This window comes from Colobus angolensis, unplaced genomic scaffold (assembly GCF_000951035.1).
Source record: "Colobus angolensis palliatus isolate OR3802 unplaced genomic scaffold, Cang.pa_1.0 Scaffold24, whole genome shotgun sequence".
In the NCBI taxonomy this organism is placed as follows: domain Eukaryota; kingdom Metazoa; phylum Chordata; class Mammalia; order Primates; family Cercopithecidae; genus Colobus; species Colobus angolensis.
Window position 1 is genome coordinate 10212396 of NW_012115599.1, and position 19840 is coordinate 10232235.

Below are 19840 nucleotides of genomic sequence, written 5' to 3' on the forward strand. Positions count from 1 at the left end.
CTTTGTCACGTAATCCTCACAATAGCCCTGTGAGGCCAACAGCACAGGGTTCACCATGCCCATGTTATGGGTGAAAAACCAAGGTTCAAAGAGGAGAAGTGACTTGCCAAGGCCTCAATGACGGTGAGTGGCAGGGGTTTATCTGGAATTCTAGTTTCCTGACTCCCATGCCGTGGTCTCTCCTGCTCTGCTGTGAGTTCCTTTCCCTCTTCATGTGTCCATTTGTACAGCGAATCCAACCTGGCTACTTACTAAGTGCCAGGCAGTATCTGCAAGCTGGGGACCTTAGAGACAGTAAGGTATCACCCAGGCAGGGGAAGCCACATGCACATACCCAGACAGTGCAATCTCCCATTCAAGTCAACATTCAGCAGATGTACGGTGGAGCACCGACCGAGAGCCAGGCTGCAGAGCAGGTGCCAGGGATGCAGCAGTGAACGAGACAGACAGATCATGGCCCTGTGGAGGCTTTCTTCTACTGGAGAGGGCAGAGAATAATCACAGAGTGAGGGAGCACGATGCAGGATGAGGGAAGAGAGAGGGGCCCGGGCGCTTCTTCAGACGGGCTGATCAGTGAGGGCCTTCCCAGAGCAGGTCCTATTTGCTTGTAGTTGTTTTGAGATGACAGTTGAGCAGAGGAGCCCTGTGGATACCTGAGGAAATATGCCAGGCAGGAGTAATGTCAAGTGCAAAGGCCCTGAGGCAGGAATGCACTTGGAAGTGTTCTGAGGAGCACCAGGGAGCTGAGTGGGTGCAGGGGAGTGGCAGGACATTAGGTAAGGGAGGTGATGGGAGTGCGGGAGGCACAGGTCCTAAAGGCTTTGTGGGCCATAGTAAGGGCTTTGCTTTTATCCCGCATGAAAGAGCCACTGGATGGTTGTGAGCTCAGGACTGACCTGATGTACCCTAGGTTTTGAAAGGATCTCTCTGGCTGCTATGGAGAACAGACTATGGAGAACACACTCTATGGAGAACACACTCTATGGAGAACAGACTCTATGGAGAACAGACTCTAAGGGGGCAAGTGACGGGGAGGCAGAGAATCCAAGAGGTGGCTACTGAGATAACCAGGTGAGAGGTGGGCCAGGGTAGTGGTGGAGTGGGGAGCTGTGGTCACATTCAGGATGTGGAGTTTTTAAAATTAATTAGTTTGTTACAGGTGAAGTCTCACTCTGTTGCCCAGGCTGGAGTGCAGTGGCACGACCATAGCTCACTGCAGCCTTGAACTCCTGGGTTCAAGCGATCCTCCCTCAGCCTCCTGAGTAGCTGGGACCACAGGTGTGCACCACCATCCCCAACTGGGGATGTTTTGAAAGTAGCCCCAACGGTACTGGCAGATATCCTGGACATGAGGTATGAAAGCAAGTGAGGGCTGAAGAACAATCCTGGCTCTAAGAGCAGGAGGGCAGCTCTGCCCAGGTCATGCTTGGCCTGAGGTGCCACATCTTCTACCTGGAGTGTGGCATGGGACATGGCACTCTGCAGGTTGACCAATGTGGAGTTTGGACAGTGTTGGGCCCTTCTTCCCTGCCTGGGTGGTTGGGCCTCCTCGTTTAATCTCAGATGTCATGAATTGGGCTAAACAGGGTTTCATGTGAGTTGGGCTGAGCAGGCTGTTGTCTCCCTCCCACCCTGAGTGGAACCATCAGCCGGCACATTTTTGGAAAGCATTTTGTCCATATGCATCAGGAGTTTTAAACTTTGATGCCCTTTGACCCAGTGAATCCCTTTCAAGGAAGTTCCTCTGGGGAAGCCATCTGAAATGCAGGCAGTGCTGACGCATCAAGCCCTTCACAGGGGGGTGTTTATAATCACCAAATAAATAAATACGCAGCCTGCATGTCCAACAGTAGGGAGTGTTTAAGTCAAGCAGATATAGTCTGGCATCTTGTACTGGGTTGTTGTGCTGTGCTTAAATTCACGTTTCTGAGAGTTTTAACATCAAAGGACAACACTTATGCTATGATGTCAAGTGGATACCATGGTATGCATGAGGTAGACACATAGACAAGAAAAAGAAATAGACTTATACTGATTGACTCAAGTTTGGATTACTATTTTCATTTTTCTTTTTTTTTTTTTTAGACGGAGTCTCGCTCTGTCGCCCAAACTGGAGCGCAGTGGCCGGATCTCAGCTCACTGCAAGCTCCGCCTTTCGGGTTCACGCCATTCTCCTGCCTCAGCCTCCCGAGTAGCTGGGACTACAGGCGCCCGCCACCTCGTCCGGCTAGTTTTTTTGTATTTTTTAGTAGAGACGGGGTTTCACCGTGTTAGCCAGGATGGTCTCGATCTCCTGACCTCGTGATCCGCCCGTCTCGGCCTCCCAGAGTGCTGGGATTACAGGATTGAGCCACCGCTCCCGGCCTTCATTTTTCTTCTTTACAGTTTTCTGCATGGTACTAATGTTCTAAGATGGACATGCTGATTAGCTCTGGCTGACTGAAGTTTGGATTACTATTTTCATTTTCTTCTTTACAGTTTTCTGCATTGTACTAATGTTCTAAGATGGACATGCATTACCTTTCTGACTTGCAACTAATATGTAAAAAAGGGGCCAGGCATGGTGGCTCATACTTGTAATCCCAGTACTTTGGGAGGCCAAGGTGGGAGGATCAGTTGAGTCCAGGAGTTCAAGACCAGCCTGGGCAACAGAGTGACACCCCTGCAAAAAATTAAAGAATTAGCTGGTTGCATTGGTGCACACCTGTGGTACCAGCCACTCGGGAGGCTGAGGCAGGAGAATTGCTTGAGCCAGGGAGGTTGGGACTGCAGTGAATTATGATCGAGCCACTGCACTCCAGCCTGGGTAACAAAGTGAGATCCTGTCTCAAAAAAAAAAAAAAAGGGAGAAAATGTGGGTTCCTAGAAGCTGGAGCACAGTGTTTGCCAAGCCAGGAACTGAGAGCCAACTAACCCATCCTTTCCAGGGCTCCAGGGTCCACCTCCTCAGGGCAGGGCCTGCAGGTGCAGTCAGGATGGGGATTATGTTGATAGCTGTGGTGGGGAGAGCCAGGTCCAGAGGCCCCTCCTTCTCCCTCTCCGGCCACCCCCATCATGGGGGTGTGTCCCCCCTTGGGCCCCCTGCAGCCCTTGGACTTTGCCCCTTTATGTCTTCGCTGGAGGCTGATGCTTCCTGCCTTGTGTATAACCCTGTGGGTCTCCTCTGACTGCCACCAAGCATCCTGTATGCACTGGTCCTCACAGTGTAGTCCGCAGGCACGAAGCATCAGCACCACCTGGGAACTCTTTAGAAATGCAGAGTCACAGGCCTCTCCCCAGACCTACTGAATCTGCCACTCCTCTGGAGGCGGGACCTCTGTGTTTTCAAAAGCCCTCCAGACCTAAAGTGTGAGAACTGCTGCCTTTTGGTAGGGCCCCACTGTGGCCCATGTTTTACACTGATTATTTCATTTTACAGATTGCCATGATTCCTACTTAACAGACAAGGAAACGAGCTCAGAGAGGTTAAGGAACTTGCCCGAGGTCACACAGCCAGCAGAGGCAGGGCTGGGAGTGCAAGCCCATGCCTTTACTTCCACGCTCTGCAGCTCTGCAGCTGCATGGACGCCAGTGCCTCCTGCAGTGTCTGGGTCCAGTTCCGCGCTGGGCGCACAGATGGCCCTACTCACATGGGTTGGACTAGGGTTTTGGCTGCTGGGTCAGAAGACCAGGCTGATTCCCCACAAGACCCAGGCCGCCCTGACCCCCGGTGGGAGGAGGGAGCTGGGCTCCCTGTGCCTGCTGGGGCCCCTTCAGTCTTGACAGCCGCCGGCGGTTTGGACCAACGAACCCGCAAAGGAGGGGCGCAGCGCCACCTGCTGGCTGGCGTCATGGGTGATGCTGGGGACAAACGCAGGGATCCACAGACACACGTCTCAGGGACACCATGGCAGGCGTGCACGTGTCTCCTCCTGCCGCACGCGGGTGCACTTGCCCACACGTGGATGTCTGAGCATGTGGGCACGTGGGGCTCTCAGCCACAAGGCCTGGTAGATAGCACTAAATTCACCCATTTACTTATTACCTCATCAAATGTTCATCCAGAGATGCCAAACCCACTGTTGCTGTTACCCGGGAGCCTACAGGCCTGGTGATGGTCAGAGCAACCACCAAGTGATGCGGACAAGGGTCCCTGGGGGATATACTCAGTGAGGTCATGCAGGCAGCACCTACCCATCTGGACTGGGGCTCCGTCTCACAGGGTGAGCAGGAGAGGGCTGGGAGAAGGGGGCAGAGGCTCATCACAGCAAAGCCTGGAAGAGGAGCTGGAATGGAGCACGGGGGTTCCTGGCACAGGTCTCGTGCAAGGCCATGCAGGCTGGACCCTGTCCCCACAGTGGTGGTGGGACTACGGTGCCACACCATCCTGACATGTTTATATTAAAGCTTAGTAGAAATAAGCTTAGGGACCCTTTAGTACCCAAGGGTCTCTCGGCCCCTTTGGGGCTGGCCTGGGATGTGATTTGTCCCTGTGCACTGTCCCCCTTGCCACAGCAGCTGCCCTGGGATGTATCAGGGATGGGGAGAGGCATCCCCAGTCCCAGAGAAATACCTGTTTCTGATCTCTGAATGGACGCAGCAGATAGCAGTCACCGTTAAGTCAAGTATTCCTGCATGCCCAGCAGAAGACCTTTTTTCTTAACCTACTAGGCCATCCAAAGCAGCTCACATAGTGTGACCTATTCCAAAACACAGCTCCGCGTGCCTATGAGGTCCCCCAGGACCCCACGGGAGACTCAGTGCCTCTCTGGGGGCTGGGGGCTGGATGGTTAAGCTTTGCTGGATGGTGGGCATAGCTGCGGGTCCAGAACGCAGACACAGGACGACCCTGGTTGGAGGGCTGGTGAGAGTGGGGAGGGACCCATTGGCAGAGCTGAGGGGTTGGTGGCTCCCAAACAGAAGCTGGCAGGTGGTCCTGGAAGAGGAAATGTTGGTAGCTCCCCAGTTCTGCCCATGGGCTTAGATGGAGCCTGCGACTTTATCAATGGCCAGTCCTCACTAGCCTGGCCCCTGGCCCGGCCCCTGGCCTGTGGTTTTGCTCAGCAGTGCAGCGGTGGCGGCTTCCGAGAAGCCCCACCAAGACTTTCCTGTCAGGGCAACGCCAAGTTCCTCTTATCAAGGAAGGGGAAGTGGCGGAGTTTCTCCTAAGGCCTTTCAGTTTCTTCTAAGAAGGTGGGTGTTCCAACCCCTAGGCCCTCAGTAGAGCCAAGTGTTAAAGGAAGAGAGATTGACCTTTGGGGGCTTTCCTCACCCCAGTTCTAACCAAAGCTCCTTTCTTGGGGCTCATAGTGGACATTCGGAAAGAGGAAATGAGACACGTGCATTCCACAGGCCCCTTCCCCCGCCCCCTCCTTTCTCCCTCCTCCAGGGACACACTCCTTGATACCCGCCCCCCCCCCACGAACACACACACTTAGGAAGGACGGCCTGCTACCCTTGGGGGCATCCCAGGTAGAAAACTTGCTTCTTCTACCTTCAAAGCTGAACTCTTCCTCCGGCTTCCTCAGGACCCTGATGAGGGACTAAAAATCTAACCCAGGGCTGGCCACGGCGGCTCACATCTATAATACCAGCTCTTTGAGAAGCCAAGGTGGGAGGATCGCTTGAGCCCGGGAGTTCAAGACCAGCCTGGACAACAGAGTGAGACCTTGTCTCTTAAAAAAAACAATTAAAAAGTTAAAAAATTAGCTGGGCGTGGTGGTGTGTGCCTGTAGTCCCAGATACTAGGGTGTGGTGGGAGAATAGCTAGAGCCTGGCAAGTCGACGCTGCAGTGAGCTGTGATCGCACCACTGCACTGCAACCTGGGCAACAGAGCGAGACTCTGTCTCAAAACAAAACAAAAAAACAACTAACCCAAACAAAGAGCTGACAGATGACACTGGCTTAATGCAGATTCCAGTCCAGGGGATATGCTTATATTGGAGGCTCACAGCTTTCTGAGGGTCAATAAACCACGGGCGCCCAGATAATTCCAAGCACACCCTCTTCAGAAGACTCACTGGCTTGATGGCCAAGTGCATGTCCTGACATTCTTATAACAATAGTCACCATTGATTCTAAGTGCTTACTGTGCACCAGGTACTGGGCCAAGCATTTTACATTAATTTCCTCCTATAATCCCCACAGTGGTGCCATGACAAAGATACAATCATGATCCCACAGTCAAGCAACCTGCTCGGCTCACACAGCCCATGAGCCCATTCTTCCTCGTAGGCCTCTTCTTAGAAAGGTGGGGAAGGACAAGTATCAGACCTTGACAGGAGTTGGCTGGGAAGGTCTGATCTCCAATTTCCCACAATTGTCAAAGCCAGCTGTGCCTCTCCCAGAAGTGAAGACCCAGCCATCCAGTCGTGGCCATCTTGGCTGCACTAATGTGGCCGTGGTTGGGGCCTTCCCCAAGTCATTAGGAACTCTTGGTGCCTTCTTTATTTTCCTCCCAGAGATGTTGTTTTAAGGTTTTTGCTTTGCTGAAGCATGTGTTATGGGGACAGTGAGGGGATTCCCCTAAACCGTGATGCTATCTGTTCAAAAACATTTGCCTGGAGGTCCACAGCTGTGTGACTCATGCTGTTTGGTGGCAGAAAAACTCACAGCTGCAGGGGGGAGGGTTAGGGATACTTACAGGGTGGCCAGGTTTAGTAAATATACATGCAGGATGCCCAGTTACATTTGAATTTCAGATAAACAGCAACATTTGGGACACCTTCGTGCTAAACAACTTATTTGTTATTTATCTGAAATTCAATTGTAACTGGGCATCCTGCATTTTATCTGATAACCCTAGATACTCAGCACCTGGGACAAAGCTCCAGCCTTCCCCCTGGCTTCAGCAGGGTGCTGCCGAAAGAAGGCAACACAACAACAAAATCTGGGAGAAGTCCACTGGCCTGGGGTGAAGACAGATCTGAGGGTCTCAGTGGTCTGAGGAGGGTGGAGACACTTTGCTTCCAGGGTGCCGCCTGAGCAATTGCAAAATCTCATCCTCAGCCCAGGGCTGAGTTCCACGTTCAAATTCCACAAAATGCAAGGATGCACCTGAAGGTCACCCTTCATTCTCAGGGCCTCAGTTTTCTCTTTTTTTTTTTTTTTTTTTTTTGAGACGGAGTCTTGCTCCGTCGCCCAGGCTGGAGTGCAATAGCGTGATCTTGGCTGGCTGCAAGCTCCAGCCTCCTGAGTAGCTGGGACTATAGGCGCCCGCACCACACCCGGCTAATTTTTTTTTGTATTTTTAGTAGAAACGGGGTTTCACCGTGTTAGCCAGATGGTCTCTATCTCCTGACCTCGTGATCCGCCTGCCTCGGCCTCCCAAACTGCTGAGATCACAGGTGTAAACCACCGTGCCTGGTTGGGCCTCAGTTTTCTTATCTCTGTAATGGGAAGAACTTTTGAATTCTATGATGGCGAGTGACCCTCTTAGCCCTTAACTTTTCTTGCATAGTGGAAAATCTGCTGGAAGCAAATGAAGGTGTGAGTGAGCTAGCCAAGAAGCAAGTGTAGAGAGGAGGAGGAGGCCATCTCAGCTTGGAAATGGGCCGCCCCTCTTGCCCTACAGCACTGCACGGAGACTGGGCCATTGTACCTGGATATTGGGGGGTTTGGAGGGCTCCCCTGGGTCAGGCACACCAGTGCATGCCTGGAGTTCCTTAGAAGGGACCCCGAGCATGGCCCACAGCTGGGTCCATAACTGAGGTGCCCCAGCCATAAGCAGTGGCAAAGGCCCATGGCAACACCTGGGCCACAGCAGGGAGGGGACCATCATTAGCTTCAAAAGTAGAGAAGTAAACTATTAACGGTGAAATTATTAAATGACTACAAAATGTTAACTAGACAATTGCAACTTAACACCTATGGTTTATGTAAATTATATGTAATGCATGTGGGTGCATTTGAATATATTTGACACGCAGAAGCATGTGGCCTCGAGAATAAGAATGCCTGGGCCTCTAGGGCCCTTGGAAGACAGGCTGGGGATATGGAGACAGTGAATTTCCTCCAGCCCAGAAACCACAACCCTGGGTCTAATAGCAGCAGGGTGGTGGTGAGGGAATGAGCTAGAAGCTCTGGGGATAGAGATGGGGTCTGGTCTGGGAGGCAGGAAGACCCCTCTGAAAGGAATGTCAGACAGACGAAAGCAGGTCCCAGAAGGTCCCTGCAGAGGCTACTGGTGAGACCAGACAGGGCCTCAGGGCCAGGCTGCAGTTCTGCACAGAGACCTGGGCCCCACCAGGAGCTGAGACCCGGGATCTCCAGGCTCGTGGTGTGGTAGGATTGCTTCTAGACCTCTGCCTGCTGGGAAGGCCGGGGTGCAAACCTGCAGCCTGCAGTGAAGGTGCCTGGGGGCTGGAGGTACCCAAAATCCCCATAATTGCCATCAGCTCTATACCTCAGAGGCACCACCAGAAGATAATACCCTTTGTTTTGGACAATGGACATTTTCTCAGTCTTCTATAAAGTATACATTAAAAAGTGTCTTCAGGGCCAGGCATGGTGGCTCACACCTGTAATCCTAGCACTTTGGGAGGCCAAGGTGGGCAGATTGCCTGAGCTCAGGAGTTCAAGACCAGCCTGGACAACACGGTGAAACCTTGATTCTACTAAAATACAAAAAATTAGCTAGGTGTGGAAGCGTGCGCCCTGTAGTCCCAGCTACTCAGGAGGCTGAGGCAGGAGAATTGCTTGAACCTGGGAGATGGAGGTTTCAGTGAGCCGAGATCGCGCCACTTCACTCCAGCCTGGGCAACAGAGCAAGACTCCATCTCAAAAAAAAAAAAAAAAAAAAGAAAGTGTCTTTAGGAAACATGATGTCTTCATTTACTGAGGCTGCCATAACAAAGTATCATAGACTGGGCGGCTTAAACACAGAAGTTTATTTTCTCATAGTTCCGAAAGCTGGAAGTCCAAGAGCACAGTGTCATCAGGGCTGGCTTCTGAAGCCTCTCTTTTTGGCCGGGAGCCGTCTTCTCTCTTTCTCTTCACGTGGTCTTTCCTCTGCACATGCCTCTCCTCATTTCCTCTTCTGATTGGATCAGGGCCCATCCTCATGACCTTATTTTACCTTAATTACCTCTGTAAAGAGCCTGTCTTTAAATGCAATCACATTCTGAGGTACTTGGGGTTAGGACTTCAACATAGGAGTTTTGGGGGCACACAATTCAACTTGTAACACTTATGATTTTTTTTTTTTTTGAGACAGAGTCTTGCTCCCAGGCTGGAGTGCAGTGGCACCATCATAGCTCATTGCAGGCTCAAACTCCTGGGCTCAAGCCATCGTCCCACCTCAGCCTCCGGGGTAGTTGAGAGTACAGGCGCAAGCCACCACACCTGGCTGGCTTAAAAACAATGTTTTAGAGATGGGGTCTCACTATATTGCCCAGGCTGATCTCGAATTCCTGACCTCAAGTGATCCTCCTGCCCTCAAGTGATCCTCCTACCTCAGCCTTCCAAAGTGCTGAGATTACAGGTGTGAGCCACTGCACCCAGCTGGCCCCAGACCACTTTTTAAGTTATGATGTAAGTATAAACAGTGGGCTGGCTTTGGAAGTGCAGATTGGATACTGGTCCCAACACCATCTTATGGAAATTCTGGTGCCTCCCATGCCTACTAGTTTTGATTAGAGGTAGTTTAGGGACACAGCCTGCACTCAGGATGTCCCCTCTGTACGTGGCCACCACTGGTCAGCTGGACTGGGAGGGGGTCAGTGTTGTCACCGACATGGTAGGACTTTTTAGAACAGGCCCGGCAGCTCTCTCTAACCAACGAAGTATATCTGGTCATCTTTGACTTTGAAAACTCTGTTCTCTTTAAAAACAAAGTTTCAAATTCTCTATCTGGAGCTGCTATTTATAGAATCATCTATGAGCCCTTAACGAATAAAAGACAAATTTGTGGCATTTGTGTTTTTACAAAGTAGCACATTTATTGTTGAAAAACACAGGTGAAAAAGAAGAAAACAAAATCAACAGTAATGGGACCTCCCAGAGATCAGTGTTAACATTTTGGTTTCTGTATGTATCTTCATCTCTCTCTGTGTCTTAATCTACATCTCAATCTACACTTATATAATTAAATTGACTTGAAAGATAAGATTACATGGTGGCATGTCATAACTTCTTATCAGTAAGTATATCATGATCACTTCACGGGGCATGGAATCATTTTCTAAGAGGCCATTTAAGACGGTGGCCGAGTACGAGAATGGCAGAAGTTATTCAACAAATTTCCTGTTGTTGAATAATGGGGTTGTTTTACCTTTTTCACAATATCAGATGAAGCTGTGATAACATCCTTTAAGCTAAATCTTTGCCATGATCATTTACTAAGGATAAATTTGTAGAAGTGAAACTTCTGAGTTAAAGACAAAGCATTATTTTAAAATGTTCAACTTTATTTACTTTTGAATAGATAATATATAGTGTATATATACACATTACAAAATATATGTGTATTATCTCTATGCATATGTACATATATACCTCTCTCTATATGTGTGTGTATATATGTAGAGTGTGTGTGTATATATATATGTAGACTATATATATATATACACACACACATAGAATATATATATACACACACACACAGAGAATATATATATATATATCTTCAGAGGCAGGATCTTGTTCTGTCGCCCAGACTGGAGTTCAGTGGTGCAATTGTAGCTCACTGCAATTCGAACTCCTGGGCTTCAGTGATCCCCCGCCTCAGCCTCCCAAATAGCTGGGATTATAGGCATATGCCACTATGACAGGCTGCTTTGCTTTGTTTTGTTTTAATTTTTAGTAGAAACGAGGTCTCTCTATGTTGCCCAGGCTGGAGTGCAGTGATGTGATCATAGCTCGCTGCAACCTTGAACTCCTGGGCTCCAGTGATCCTCCTGCCTCAGCCTCCCCAGCAGCTGTGACTACAGGCACACATGCCACAATATCCAGTTAATTTTTGTATTTTTTATAGAGACGAGGTCTTGCTATGTTTCCCAGGCTGGTTTCGAACTCTTGGCCTCAGGTGATCCTCCCGCTTCAGCCTCCCCAAATGCTGGCATTACAGGCGTAAGCCACTGTACCCCACTATTTTTTTTTCCACAAATGGTAGTTGCTGTGGTTTGAATGTGTCCCCCAAAGTTCATGCGTTGGAAACTTAATCTCCAATGCGACAGTGTTGGGAAGTGAGGTCTAATAAGAGGTGATTAGGTCATGAGGGCAGAGCCACGATAGTGTAATTATTGTGGGAGTGGGTTAGTTATTTTAAGAATGGGCTTATTATAAAAGTGAGTCTGGGGCAGGCACAGTGGCTCATGCCTGTAATCTGAGCACTTTGGGAGGCCCAGGCGGGCAGATCACGAGGTCAAGAGAGCGAGACCATCCTGGCTAACACAGTGAAACCCCACCTCTACTAAAAAATACAAAAAAATCAGCCGGGCGTGGTGGCATGTGCCTGTAATCCCAGCTACTCAGGAGGCTGAGGCAGGAGAATTGCTTGAACCTGGGAGGTGGAGGTTGCAGTGAGCTGCAATCGCACCACTGCACTCCACCCTGGGTGACAGAGCAAGACTCCATCTGAAAAAAAAAAAGTGAGTCTGGCCCCCTTCTGCTCTCCTGCTGTTGCCCTCTCTTGCCCTTCCACCTTCTGCTGTGGGATGATGCAGCACAAAGGCCGTCACCAGATGCCACCATCATGCTCTTGGATTTCCCAGCCTCCAGAATTGTGAGCCAAATACATGTATTTTCTTTATAAATTACCCGGCCTGTGGTATTCTGTTATAGCAACACAAAATGAACTAAGACAGCAGTATCCTTTATACTATTTTGCACTTTGCATTTTTCACTTAAGAAATTATCTTGTAGAGCTTTCCAAGTCAGTACTGCATAATATTTTATTATATGCATCTATCATAATATATTTAAGTAGTCCCCTATTGACTAGACACAGTCCCTTATTGATGGTTATGTTTTAGTTATATATGACTGTATAACATATTATCCAGAAGCTCTGTGGCTTAGAAATACAATAAAATGGGCCGGGCGCAGTGGCTCACACCTGTAATCCCAGCACTTTGGGAGGCTGAGGTGGGTGGATCACGAGGTCAGGAGATCGAGACCATCCTGGTTAACACGGTGAAACTCCGTCTCTACTAAAATTACAAAAAGTTATCCGGGCACAGTGGCAGGCGCCTGTAGTCCCAGCTACTCGGAGGCTGAGGCAGGAGAATTGTGTGAACCTGGGAGGCGGAGCTTGCAGTGAGCAGAGATCACACCACTGCACTCCAGCTGGGGCAATAGAGCGAGACTCCATCTCAAAAAAAAAAAAAAAAAGAAATACAATAAAATTATTTTCTCATACAGTTTTTGCTGGTCAGAAATTTGAGAAGGATACATCTGGGCAGTGCTCACTTGGGGTCTTTAATGTGGCTGTAGTTAGATGCTAATTGAGGCTGAAGGTATCTGAAGGCTCCACTGGGACTAGAAGATCTATTTCTTTCTTTCTAAAAATATATTTATTATTACTGTTTTTGGAGATGAGGTCTCAGTATGTTGCTCAGGCTGATCTCGAACTGGGCTCAAGCAATTCTCCCACCTCAGCCTCCTGAGTATCTGGGACCACAGGTGTGTGCCACCAGGCCTGGCTAATTTTTCATTTTTTTGTAGCAATGGGAGTCTCACCGTTTTTCTCAGGCTGGTCTCAAACTCCTGGGTTCAAGCAGTCCCCTACCTCAGTCTCTCAAAGTGCTGGAATTACAGGCATGAGCCACCATACCCGACTCAAGAAAATCTATGTCTAGAGTTACTCACTCATACAGCTGGAAAGCTGGTGCTAGCTGTAGGTAGGGGGACTCAGTTCCTCTCTATGTGGATCTCTCCACAGAGCTGCTGGAGTGTCCTCTGGAAGCTGTCCAGGAAGCTGAGGCAGAAGCTGTGATGCCTCTTATAACCTATCCTTGGAAGCCACACACCTTTGCTTCCACCACATTCTATTGGTTATGGCACCTACAAAGGTTTGCCCAGGTTCAAGCAGAGGGAATTGACCCTACCTCTCAAAGGAGGAAGCTAACATCACATTATATGAAGAGCATGGGAAATGGGATATATCAGTGCTTCCATCTTTAGAAAATACAATCTGCTATAGGTTATTTCCAATATTTTGCTATTACCATATGTTAGTAAGTAGATTTTAAAGACTTTGTATATGTATTGCCAAACCTCCTTTAGAAAGTTGTACTAATTTAGATTCCAACCCCTTGTGATTGAGAAAGTCAATTTCTCCACGTCCTTACTAGCACTAAGTTTATCTTTTAATTAAAAATCTCTGCCAATTTGATATGCAAGAAATGGTATGTCATTGTTTTAAGAAAATTCTTTCTAAGAAAGCATAAGAGCTAAATTTGAGTAGCAGTATCTATATTAGTTTGCTAGTTTAGTTGCTATATTAGTTTCTGCCATAAGAAAATACCACAAACTGGGTCACTTAAACAACAGAAATTGATTGTCTCATAGTTCTGTAGGCTGCACGTCTAAGATCAAAGTGTCACAGGTTGTTTTCTCCTGAGGCCTCTTTCCTTGACTTGCAGACGGCTGCCTTCTCAGTGCTGCCTTTCCTGTGCACACGCATCCCTGATGTCTCTTCTTTTCCTTTCCTGTTCTTTTTTTTTTTTTTTAGATGGAGTTTCACTCTTGTTGCCCAGGCTGGAGTGCAGTGGCGCGATCTCAGCTCACTACAACCTCCACTTCCTTGGTTCAAGCAATTCTCCTGCCTCAGCCTCCCCAGTAGCTGAGATTACAGGCACCCGCTGCCACGCCTGGCTAATTTTTGTATTTTTAGTAGAGACAGGGTTTCACCATGTTGACCAGGCTGGTCACAAACTCCTGACCTCAGGTGATCCTTCCGCCTCAGCCTCCCAAAGTGCTGGGATTACAGGCGTGAGCCACCGCGCCCAGTCTGCCTCTTCTTTTTCCTATAATGATACCAGTCATGTTGGATTAAGGCCCTCATGACTTCCTTTAATCTTAATTACCTCTTTAAAGGCCCTATCTCCATATATAATCACACTGGGGACTAGGGCATCACCGTATAGATTTTGGGGGGACATAGTTCAGTCTATAGCAGCACCTTTACTGATTTGCTGAGTAATCTTGGGACAGTCACATATCTCTCTGAACCTCAGTTTTCTTATCTGTTTAATGGAGATATACAACATTTCCTCTTCCTCTTTCTCAAAGGGTTGTCATGACAAATTAGATAGAACCTGTGGAACTGAGCATGGTGGCTCATGCCTGTAATCCTAGCACTTTTCAAGGCCGAGGCAGGAGGATTGCTTGAGCCCAGGAATTTGAGAACAACCTGGGCAACACGGTGCAATCTCATCTCTACAAAAACATTTTAAAAAGTTAGCCAGGCATGGTGGCATGTTTCTGTGGTTCCAGCTACTCAGGAGACTGAGGTGGAAGGATTACTTGATCCCAGAGGGTCAAGGCTGCAGTGAGCCACGATCAGGCCACTATACTCCAGCCTGGGCTACAGAGCAAGATCCTGTCTGAAAAAAATAAAAGGAACATGTGAAAGGGTTCTGGAGAATATAATTATTAACGCATAAAATGCTTACAATTTAGGTCTCAATTCTGAGTTTGCACAACATGAGATACCCTTTGTTGACCTGAGTAGTACATTGATAGTATAGACGGATGTATCAGTTATGTAATGCTATGTAACAAACCATCCCTAAACTTAGTAACTTAGAACAGCTGTTTATTATTTCTTGCAATTCTGTGGGTTGGCTAGATGGTTCCTCTGCCGTTTTCATTCACATAGCAACAGTCTGCTAACGGCTTGGCTGGGTTAGGTGGTCTAGACTGGCTGGGGTGCCTGGGCCTCTCTCTTCCTGTGGTCTTTCAGGCCAGGTTCCTCACGTAATTATGAAAGCACTCCAAAAGCACAAAAGCAGAAACCCAGCCTCAGAAACTGCCCAGCATCACTTTTTTTTTTTTTTGAGATGGAGTCTCACTCTGTCGCCAAAGCGTACGATGGTGTGCTCATAGCTCACTGCAATCTTGGTCACCTGGGCTCAAGTGATCCTCCCACCTCAGCCTCCAGAGTAGCTGGGACTACAGGACTATGCCTAGCTAAGTTAAAAAAAAATTTTTTTTTTGGCCGGGCGTGGTGGCTCACACCTGTAATCCCAGCACTTTGGGAGGCTGAGGTGGGTGGATCACCTGAGGTCGGGAGTTCGAGACCAGCCTGATCAACACGGAGAAACCCAATCTCTACTAAAAATACAAAATTAGCTAGGCATGGTGGTGCATGCCTGTAATCCCAGCTACTCAGGAGGCTGAGGCAGGAGAATCGCTTGAACCCGGGAGGTGGACGTTGCGGTGAGACAAGATCGCGCCATTGCACCCCAGCCTGGGCAAAAAGAGCGAAACTCCATCTCAAAAAAAAAAAAAAAAAAAAATTTGTTTTTTTGTGGAGGCTGGGTTTTACCATTGCCCAGGCTGATCTCAAACCCATGGCCTCAAGCGATCCCAGCTCTGCCTCCCAAAGTGCTGGGATTTCAGGCATTAGCCACCATGCCCAGCCTGCTCAGCATCACTTGGGCCACATCCTATTGGTCACAGCAAGTCACAAGGCCAACTCAGATTCAAGGGGAGGTGAAATAGATTCCACCTTGTGGTAGCGGAAGCAACAAAGTTACATTGCAAAAGAGCATGGACACAGGGAACTTGATTCTGTTTGGGGCTATTATTGTTACAATTCTCCATGGGGACCCTTTGCAAAGCCCATATGTATCAGTCCCCATACTGAATCAGCATGCCCCACACATTCTCCCAGAGACTAGTGGACTTTGCCCTGCCCTTATTCTTTTGTGTGTGTGTGTGTGTGTGACGGAGTCTTGTTCTGTTGCCCAGGCTGGGGTGCAGTGGTGCAGTCTCGGCTCCCTGCAACCTCCACCTCCCGGGTTCAAGCGATTCTTCTGCTTCAGCCTCCCGAGTAGCTGGGACTACAGGCATGCACCACCATGCCCGGCTAATTTTTGTATTTTTAGTAGAGATGAGGTTTCACTATATTGACCAGGCTGGTCTCGAACTCCTGACCTTGTGATCCACCCTCCTCAGCCTCCCAAAGTGCTATGATTACAGGCATGAGCCACCGCGCCCGGCCAGACTTTGCCCTTATTCTTGGCAATGATCCAGTGTCTCCCAATTTGCATCTAAGCCCATTCTCAGCCAGTCCAGCTCCAGAACCCTGCCCACTGGCTGTGGCTCTGGTTTGGGGCTCTGTTTATACCCTCTGGCCTTGCTGATGTACCTGGGGATTTGAATTTGCATCACCCTGCTAGCCCTCCCACTCCTGACTAGCCCCTACTCTGTTTCCTGGAACTCAGCCCAGCCCAGCTCTCTCAGCTGCCTTCTGGCAGGGCCAGACCTGCTCTTCCCAAGAAGTTCATACAACACCAGTGGATTCTCTTGACCAATTTCCCAGGAAAACTGCTTAATACATCTAAAAGGGCAAAATAGTTCTTTCCACTTTGATTCACCTCAACCTAATAAGCTCCAATAATTCAGGCCTTTGAGAAATTCCACAATTTATGCTCCAAATTTCAGTCACATTTTTGTGTGTGTCTTACACATGTTCTTTAGAACTCATGAGTTATTGCTAATATAAATCTGTGTGGTTATTATTGATAAGAGCTATAAAGGAAGAGGTAATACCAAGACGGCAGAATCTCACAGCACAGTTTATTGGGAGGGCTGCCGAAAAGTTAACATGAATCACGTTTTCCTAATTGAATTGCATTTCCTGATGTAGCAGCAGGGCTTGCTGCCTAAGGACCTTCAGAGGGCTGTAAAGCCAAGCATCATCAAAGTGTTTGGTAATGAAGGTTTCAATTTTTACGGACCAACTCTTTTGTAAGGGGCACTTTTTGGTAAATTTATTAATTCGCTAATTATTGAAATGATTCTAGCATTGTAAGTTGTATTGTTAAGTAAAAAAAAGGTACACAATTGACTAGTTACGTATCTTTTGTGTAAAAAGGTGAGAAAATTAATATAGGATAATATGATATGATATAACATAAATATATAAAGTGTGTGTATCTCCTTTCTTTGGAAGTGTCTGGAAGAAACCAGTAACATTTTCTCATGGAAGAAAAAATGAGGCTGGACGCAGTGGCTCACGCCTGTGATCTCAACACTTTGGGAGGCTGAGTTGGGCAGATGGGTTGAGCCCAGGAGTTTGAGACAAGCCTGGACAACATGGTGAGACTCTGTATCTACAAAAAATACAAACAATTTGCCAGGTGAGGCTGAGCTGTAGTCCCAGCTACTCAGGAGGTTGAGGTGGGAGGATCACTTGAGCCTGGGAGGTTAAGGCTGTAGTGAGCCGTGATTGTGCCACTGCACTCCAGTTTGGGTGACACAGCAAGACCCTGTCTCTCCCCAACCACTCCAAAAAATGGGTGTCTGGCAGCAGGATGGGAGGGAGATTTTCTAGTTTACCTTTTGTACTTTTTGAATTGTACCATGTGAATGTATTGCCTATCCAAAATTAAATCACTACTGTGGGAGTGGGTACTGACTGGGAGGGGGCACAAGGGAGCCGTCCGGGGCCCTGCACATCTTCTGAGCCTTTGTCCTGGATCTTGATGGTTACATGGGTGAACACACATGAAAAGTCATCAATCCATACACTTAAGTTCTGTGCATTTTATTTTAAATTATGCTTCACAAAAAGTGATGTATTTTAATGAAATGATAAAATACAGTCAGCCCTCCATATCTGTGGGTTCCATATCCATGGATTTAACCAACCATGAATCAAAAATATTTTTTAAAATGGATGTTTGCATCTGTACTGAATACATATAGACTTTAAAAAGAATCATTATTCTCCCAGCCTGAGGAACATGATGAAACCCCATATCTACCAAAAATACAAAAAATTAGCTGAGTGTGGTGGCAGCGTCTGTCAAAAAAAAATCATTCTCTAAACAATATAGCCTAACAACTATTTACATACAAACATACACACACACACACACACACACATATATATATACACACTTTTTTTTTTTTTTTTTGAAACAGAGTCTCACTCTTGTCACCCTGGCTGGAGTGCAATGGTGTGATCTCGGCTCACTGCAACCTCTGCCTCCCAGGTTCAAGTGATTCTCCTGCTTCATCCTCTTGAGTAGCTGTGATTACATGTGCCTGCCACCACACTCAGCTAATTTTTTTTTTTTTTTTTGAGGTGGAGTCTTGCTCTGTCACCCAGCCTGGCGTGCAGTGGCATGATCGCAGCTCACTACAACCTCCCCCTCTTGGGTTCAACCATCCTTCTGCCTCAGCTTCCCCAGTAGCTGGGATTACAGGAGGGCACCACCACACTGAGCTTATTTTTATATTTTTGGTAGAGATGGGGTTTCGCCATGTTGGCCAGGCTGGTCTCGGACTCCTGACCTCAAGTGGTCCACCCACCTTGGGCTCCCAAAATGCTGGGATTACAGGCATGAGCCACCGTGCCCAGCCTGTTTGCATATTTTTTGCGGTATATTAGACATTATAAGTAATCTAGAGATGATTTAAAGCAGCAGTCCCCAAACTTTTTGACACCAGGGACTGGTTTTGTGGAAGACAGTTTTTCCATGGACGGGGGCATAAAACTGTTCCACCTCAGATCATCAGGCGTTATAGTCTCAAAAAGAGTGCACAGCTGAGATTCCTCGAATGCTCAGTTTGCAGTAGGGTTTGCGCTCCTCTGAGAATCTAATGCCGCTGCTGATCTGACAGGAGGGGGAGCTCATGCGTTCATGCTAGCTTGCCAGATGCTTGCCTCCTCCTATGTGGCTCCATTCCTAACAGGTACAGGCTGGTACCGGTCCACGATCTGGGGTTTGGGGACCCTCCAGATTTAAAGTATACGGAAGGATGGGCATAGGTTACATGCAAATACGATACCATTTTATATCAGGGACTTGAGCATCCGAAGATTTTGGTATCTGCGGTGGGGAGTGGGGGTCCCAGAACCAATCTCCCATGGATAGCAAGGGATTATTGTATATTACAAATAATTTTATTTATTTATTTATTTTACTTTAAGTTCCAGGATACATGTGCAGAGTGTGCAGGTTTGTTACATAGGTATGCATGTGCCATGGTGGTTTGCTGCACCCATCAACCCGTCATCTAGGTTTTAAGCCCTGTATGCATTAGCTATTCGTCCTAATGCTCTCCCTCCCCTTACCTCCACTCCCCCAAAATAATTTTAAGAATAAAGTCAGATCAGGATATATTGCCTTGCTCCACAAAAATAAATGTGTTTCTAAAAAGTTTACTCAAGCCCGTTTCTAGAAAGCGAAGCATAACTTCCAACTGGCTTCCATTGTAATGTCTAAGATGTATTCATGTACTGACTTCATTCAAGAAGTGCCAGTACTGGTGCTGGTCTGAGCACTAGGAGCCTGCTGGGGTGAACCCACCCACTCTGTGAGTCTGGCTTTGATGATGGAAAGGGAAAAGGAGAGGTGAATTGAGTCTCCTTGAAAGACTTGAGAAATTAGAGCCCAGCACCAGGCGTAGTGGCTCACGCTTGTAATCCCAGCACTTTGGGAGGCCAAGGCGGGAGGATCACCTGAATTCAGGAGTTCAAGACCAGCCTGGCCAACATGGTGAGACCCCGTCTCTACAAAAATACAAACATTAGCCGGGCATGGTGGCGTGCACCTGTAAAGCCCAGCTACTCGGGAGGCTGAGGCAAAGAATGACTTGAACCCAGGAGGTGGAGGTTGCAGTGAGCCAAGATTGTGCCATTGCACTCCAGCCAGGGTGACAGAGCAAAACTCCATCAAAAAA